Source organism: Haemaphysalis longicornis, unplaced genomic scaffold (genome assembly GCF_048455015.1).
Source record: "Haemaphysalis longicornis isolate Haplotype H1 unplaced genomic scaffold, Haemaphysalis longicornis Haplotype H1 scaffold_4, whole genome shotgun sequence".
NCBI lineage: Eukaryota > Metazoa > Arthropoda > Arachnida > Ixodida > Ixodidae > Haemaphysalis > Haemaphysalis longicornis.
Genome location: NW_027526361.1, coordinates 168,135,734 through 168,141,733, shown reverse-complemented (window position 1 = coordinate 168,141,733; position 6,000 = coordinate 168,135,734). Strand labels below are relative to the sequence as shown.

General features: G+C 46.1%; 1 long non-coding RNA gene across 1 annotated transcript in view; it reads right to left on the bottom strand.

The window, feature by feature from the left end:
- Positions 1–890: 890 nt before the first annotated feature.
- The window catches only part of LOC144180663 (uncharacterized), a 29,664-nt gene continuing 24,554 nt past the window's right edge, over positions 891–6,000 (bottom strand). The window contains exons 2-3 of the long non-coding RNA XR_013324495.1: positions 1,061–1,371; positions 891–1,001 (exon numbers count right to left, since the gene is read on the bottom strand). This is a non-coding gene — a long non-coding RNA (uncharacterized LOC144180663). The remainder of the gene's footprint in view (positions 1,002–1,060; positions 1,372–6,000) is intronic.

The following is a 6,000-nucleotide window of genomic DNA, read 5'->3' as shown; positions in this document are numbered from 1 at the left end:
TCTCGGCGCAAACTGATCTGCGCAGTCACTGCAGTCCGCATAAGTCAGTGGACCACTATATTTTTACCTGTGAACGATTCTCAAGCCCCAGACATCCGCTTTGAAGGTGCCTCTTGTTAGATGCCTTATCACTGCCGGCCCTTTCATCATGCGGGGCTTCAGAAACTGGGTTCTGCGGCCGGAAAGTTTGCTCTGCCCTCCTGTACTTCATTGAAAATTGAAATAGATTTGCCATGGAATTTGATTCATTTACTGTCGCAGCTCATAGAATTTCTTCCACCGTATACATTTCTGCAACGTTTTATTTTTTATTTTACCATTTTTATATTCCTTTTTTGCTTCCTCAACCAAGCCACAGAAAACCACTTTCAAATCTGTTTGAATTGTTTTCCTCGACCACGATTATTAGACAAGAATTTTTTCCCTCCAACCACTGATGTTTGGCCGATCCCCTGATTGGGCCGGCGGTTTTAGTAGAGGAACATCCACAAAAACTAGTAAGGTGTGTGCATAGTTCGTGGCTTTGTTGGGTGCTGTGATGGCCGAAATGATGTAAATCTATCGCTTCACAGTCAACCATTCTTACAATATTTTTTCTTCCGCCAAGCAGCAATTCAAACGGGTGTAAAATTGTAGTGGTGTAATTAGTAATTTGTCTCAATCGATGACAGTAATTGTACCGTTCAAGTTATTGACACAGAAAACTACGTAAGACTTGTAACAGGCCGTACAAACTAACAGTCAATTATATGCTACCTACCTTTTGGTTTGATGAGCGAGCAAAGGTTTCTTTTGCTGGATGTTTCCAGTATGTTTATGCAGATAGATACACACGTTAGTGACGCGTGCTGTATTTAGGCGTGGCAGAAATGATGTTGCAGAGGAATAACGCACAAATGCCACAGTTCGTTTTATTGACTAGCGAAGGTGTCACCGCTGGTGTCCGGGAAGCCTCCTGGTCAACATTTTTGCCAAGGCGGCCAGCTCCCTGTTCTGTATGCCTGCAAAAAATGTGCCCACATCAGTTCCCAAAATTCAGTCACGTCCAAAATTTACGTACCTCGTCTTTAGTTCACGAGTAGCCTTTCCTGTGGGCTCCTTCGGTGGTTTGTAAAAGCCTCTCCGTGTCTCCGAAGGGAATTGTTGCTCTGTCCATCATCGGCCCCAAATCTTCGGGAAGCCGAATCCATATCCGAAAGGATGGTGTCCGTAGTGACCCAACCCGTAACCACCCAGGCCGTAGCCTCCCAGTCCATACCTTCCGTAGCCGAGGCCATAGTATGGAAATGGGTAACCGTATCCGTGTCCGTAGCCGTATCCGCGATGATAGCTGCACGTTGCTGACGCCAAAAGGAGCACCAGGCAAAGTAACTGCAAAAACAGAACAATAAGGCGCCAAGTGACACATTCGGAAACCTTTCCAGCAAGTGCAATTTTAGAGAGCAGAACTTTAGGCGAAATGTATATTTCTTTTTTCGTTCCGTATAAAACCTATTTAACATGCAAGCTTGAACTAGGAGAAAGGAAACAATTTAAGCTCTCATTTATTGGGCCTATAACGGCCTATTTCTGATGTTTGTGCCCATGTCGGTTTTGTAGCGGTTGAAATGTCTTTTTTTGTGCGTTATACCTGTCTTTTTTATTGTTCGGGCCCATGTTCCGCCAAAGCTTGTCTGACTTAAGAAGCCCGAAACTTGGCCTTTGTCTCAATCGGCCAGAGTTAGGGGAAATCCCCAAGGTGGAGTAAGTTTCTGCGAAGGAAAGTGACATCCACCTGAATGCAGCCATACGGCTACAAAGGAAAGCTATACAGCTTCCTCAGAAACTTCGCACTTGAAGAAAAATTCGTCCTGGTCCTGGATTCGAATCCGGGACGACTGCGTAACCGGAGCAGTCGCTCTACCAACTGAGCTAACCAGGAGGCTAGTCATTTGTAACGCGAGAGCGAATTTATCAACAACTCCAAGTAAAGGACAGGTGTTACTCGACCAGATTTAGGGTAAATCCCCAAGGTGGAGTAAGTTTCTGCGAAGTAAAGTTTGACATCCACCTGAATGCATCCATACGGCTACAAAGGAAAGCTATACAGCTTTCTCAAAAACTTCGCAGTTGAAGAAAAATTCGTCATGGTCCAGGGTTCTAGCCCGGGACCACCGCTTCACAGGAGCAGTCGCTCTACCAACAGAGCTAATCAGGTCGCTAGTCGTTTGTAGCGCGAGAGCGAATTGATCAGCAACTCGAGAGCGAATTGATCAACAACGCCACTTGCGAGCAGATTCCGCGCGCCGAGACAGAGAAACCGTGTTCTAGCCGCCGCCGCCACGCCATCCGGACGTAACGTTATCACGAGCAACAAGGACGCCAGAGGCCCGAGCGCGGCGACACCGCAGCCAACATCACCACCTGGTGGGTTTGACGTCACCCGAGTCCGCACGACCTCTTTCATTCTGTTTTTCTGTCGCACTGTGCCCGCAGAATGCTGGCGAGAACTTTTGCCCGCACCCCCTATCTATTTCTAACGCAATAAAAAAACGAGCAAAAGCGTGAATGAACGCGACACATATGCGAACGTGCAACTCATGGTGCAAGGCACCTCCTCGGCGAAAAGCAGTTGGGCATCTATCTGACACGCAAAAGTTTCAAAATGGCGCCACCAACACGTACACAGCCAGCCGCCGATCACGTGGAGGACACCGCTGGCCGGAAAGCGGCAGCACGTGTATTACGGGAAAAGAACGAGAGATGGGAGGTTCTTTCAGCACTTTTGAAGTAGCCTATTCAAGCAGTATCACCTGCCCTACCGGATAACATTCAACGTCTACTCTTTGGCTATAAGGGTCAGTTGCCAAGAATCTTGCGTGCTGTGTAATGTTGTTAATTGGCACTACGTAGATCACAGTTAATGAATGGTGTTATTCCCAGCAGCAACGGTGGCCGTCCACTGATGCGGAACCGGATGACTCAGCTTGTTTATCTGGAATTATTGCAGTTTACTGAACTATCCACGGGGTTCGTCCGTGTTGTGGAGAGCTTATAAGGTCATTCTGTCATGTCACCGAATCGATAACTACAGTCAAGAAATAGTTCTTCGAAGTGCGTTCGCGTTGTCAGGGACCAATTGTGCATCTTTTATCGAAATTCGTTGTTAAACCCTTGGGAACTCGGCTAAGGGTGGAAAAGTTCAACAAAAACGTCGGTTGTATTGTAACAGCTTTGCAGTCGACAAGCGCGTCGCAGCCCAGACTATTCTATTCCACGGTACCCTTGAATGTGACATGGTACATTCATGTGCTTGTTTCGCCTCCTTACAGGAAGCATTCAGCCACTGGAAAAGTGGGCGCAGTTCTGACGCGCAATTGTTATCTCCTGTTGGAGTGGAATCGGCAATGGGGCTAGTTGGTGTTTGTGCTCGTTAAGTAGCGGTGGAAACGGGACGAAAGTTGAGTAGACACACGACGGCGCTAACTCGCAACTGGGTTTTATTGGGCATAAACACAAACTTATATTCAGAACAAACACGTGCCCAGAAAAACCCCTCGATAGTGCGGTTCGATAACCACGGGAATACGATATTCAGTCATATATCTAAGTTACAACCCACAACAACCGCAGTTAAGCATTTGATATGAAAAGAAATTCCTTTTCATAGAGCGAAACAGACACATGGCTGACACAATTGTCTTCTTTTTTTCTTTCATATCATATATTTCCATTACCCCTCTTGCCAACTGGTGATTGTGCAGCCACAAAATGCAGGTGTTATCAAACCGCGAAAAATGGCGCTTGGCTCTTATCGGTGTGGGTCGCGCAATGCTGAGTAATGCGCGCATATCGATTTCTCTGGAGAGACCTCCGGTGCTCCATGAGTCGTACATTGATGCACCCGCCCGACTGACCAATGTAAACGTCATTGCATGAAAATGGCCATGAGTAACCAGTGCCTGAGCTTCACGGGACGAACACAGAAGTATGTTTAACATTGCACCAGCTGCCAAACTGCTGTCCAGACAACTTGCTTTCCACAAATTTACAAAGCTTGCCAAGCTTATTCGGAGCTGAGAAAAGCACTGTAACAGCGTTTCGTGCGGCAAAATTCTTCAGGGCATGCGATAAACTGCATATATGGCATCACAGAAGTTTTAGTCCTCCCCACCAGAAAACTATCTTTCCCAGACTCCGCTATCGAAATACCCACTTTTATTGCCGTCTGGGCGCTCCTGCGCACTAGGTGTCTACAGAACCTGCCGCGTTAAGCCTGTTGATCTGCGCCTCGAAAGCGTCCGAAACTTCATGCAGACAGTACTTAAAAACAGCTGACCGCTACATCGAAAAGCAATTCCACTTTTTAACAGTTTGGAGTGCCCTGAACTGAACTTTAGAAGAAGTTTCGAAGACCTAGGACAATATGTGCAGCAGACATGTCCTGGTTCCAAAATCCAAGGCAAGTCCACCAATTGTAGCTGACCTTTCTTCGGAAGCTCACACGTGAAATTACGTTCAATGCCGTACTCTTTGGACAATTTCAACTGAGAAACCACTCGGCGTGATACATTACAGCAATCCACAAAGACAAGAAAATCGCCAAAGTATCTCACTATTTTGATCGCTAACCCACACAGGTTCTGCTGAATGTGCCTGTCGATTACCCTGAAAAGAATATTCCAAAGGATAGGAGCCACCTTAGAACCAATACATATCCCAGTTTTTTGTCAAATGTTGGAGCTCGTTCGGACCTCATTTTGGACGTCCAGGACAGTCTCCCGACGGACCGGTTGCTGACAGACCCACTCCCAAGCTTAATCCTGCCTTGGACGACAATTCCCAGATTTTCTGTGCTAAGAACTGCGAAAAGACCTGCGTGGCAAACATTCTGACATTCCAGATGAAATCAAATAATCGCGTGTTCCGACATCCAATCATGCTCCGCCAAGCTCAGTGGAAGCTGAGTGTTTTTTTTCCATACACAAATATCGATTGAAAGGAAAAGAGGCAAACACTACGGTGCAAGACATTGAGATTTGGCTGGTAAATTTCACGTAAATCCGTTAAAATACTGCTACTTGCTGGCCGCATTTTCCCCAAAAGAAAAGAAAATTACTTTGCCGCAGCGCAAAATTTGCCCGCTATTTTCAATTTACGCCAAAAATATCCCTAGAAACACCACCCTAAAGTAAATATAAACTGAGCCTCTAATTTCCCAAACGATTGAATTTCGTGTCTATATACAGGGTGGTGCGGCGATAATTGGAACATCTCAAAAATGTTTCCTCAACGAACCGCCGTTCTGTTCGCGCTGAAACTTCACACGAAGGTCGCATTTCGCGTTCTATTTTGTTTGACACCGGGAACCACGACGGTACGTACCATTTTATTTTGAAAATAAATAAAAACAATTTTCGCCTATGGGAAAATGGCGGCCGATTTACACGTGCGAGTCAGCGCAAGTTGATCTTGGAACAACGGCGCCACCTGGGGTATTGAGAGCGAAACGCACGTTTGGGAATCACAATAAGAACGAGCTAAATGGTGTAGCAGACAATCTGAAAATGCATCTAGGAAAGATCCAAACGAGCTAGCCGACGGTCACAAAACCCACACTCAGATTTTCTGGTAGTCTCCTACACCATCTAGCTCGTTCCTATCGTGAATCCCAGACGTGCGTTTCTTTCTGAATACCCCCGGTGGCGCCGTCGTTCCAAGATCAACTTGCGCAGGCTGCCACGTCCAAATAGGCCGCCATTTTCTCATAGGCGAAAACCGTTTTTATTTTTTTTTCAGAATAAACAGGTAATTACTGTCGTTGTTCCTGATGTCAAGCAAAATAGACAATAAAATGGGACCTTCGTGTGAAGTTTGAGCGCGAACACAGCGGCGGTTCATTCAGGAAAAAGTTTAAAATGTCCCAGTTATCACCGCACCACCCTGTATGCCTAAGTGATACTTTTTAGTGCCTTTCACAGGCTCCTAAAACATTCATTTTTCATGCCTTAAAGGCCAACT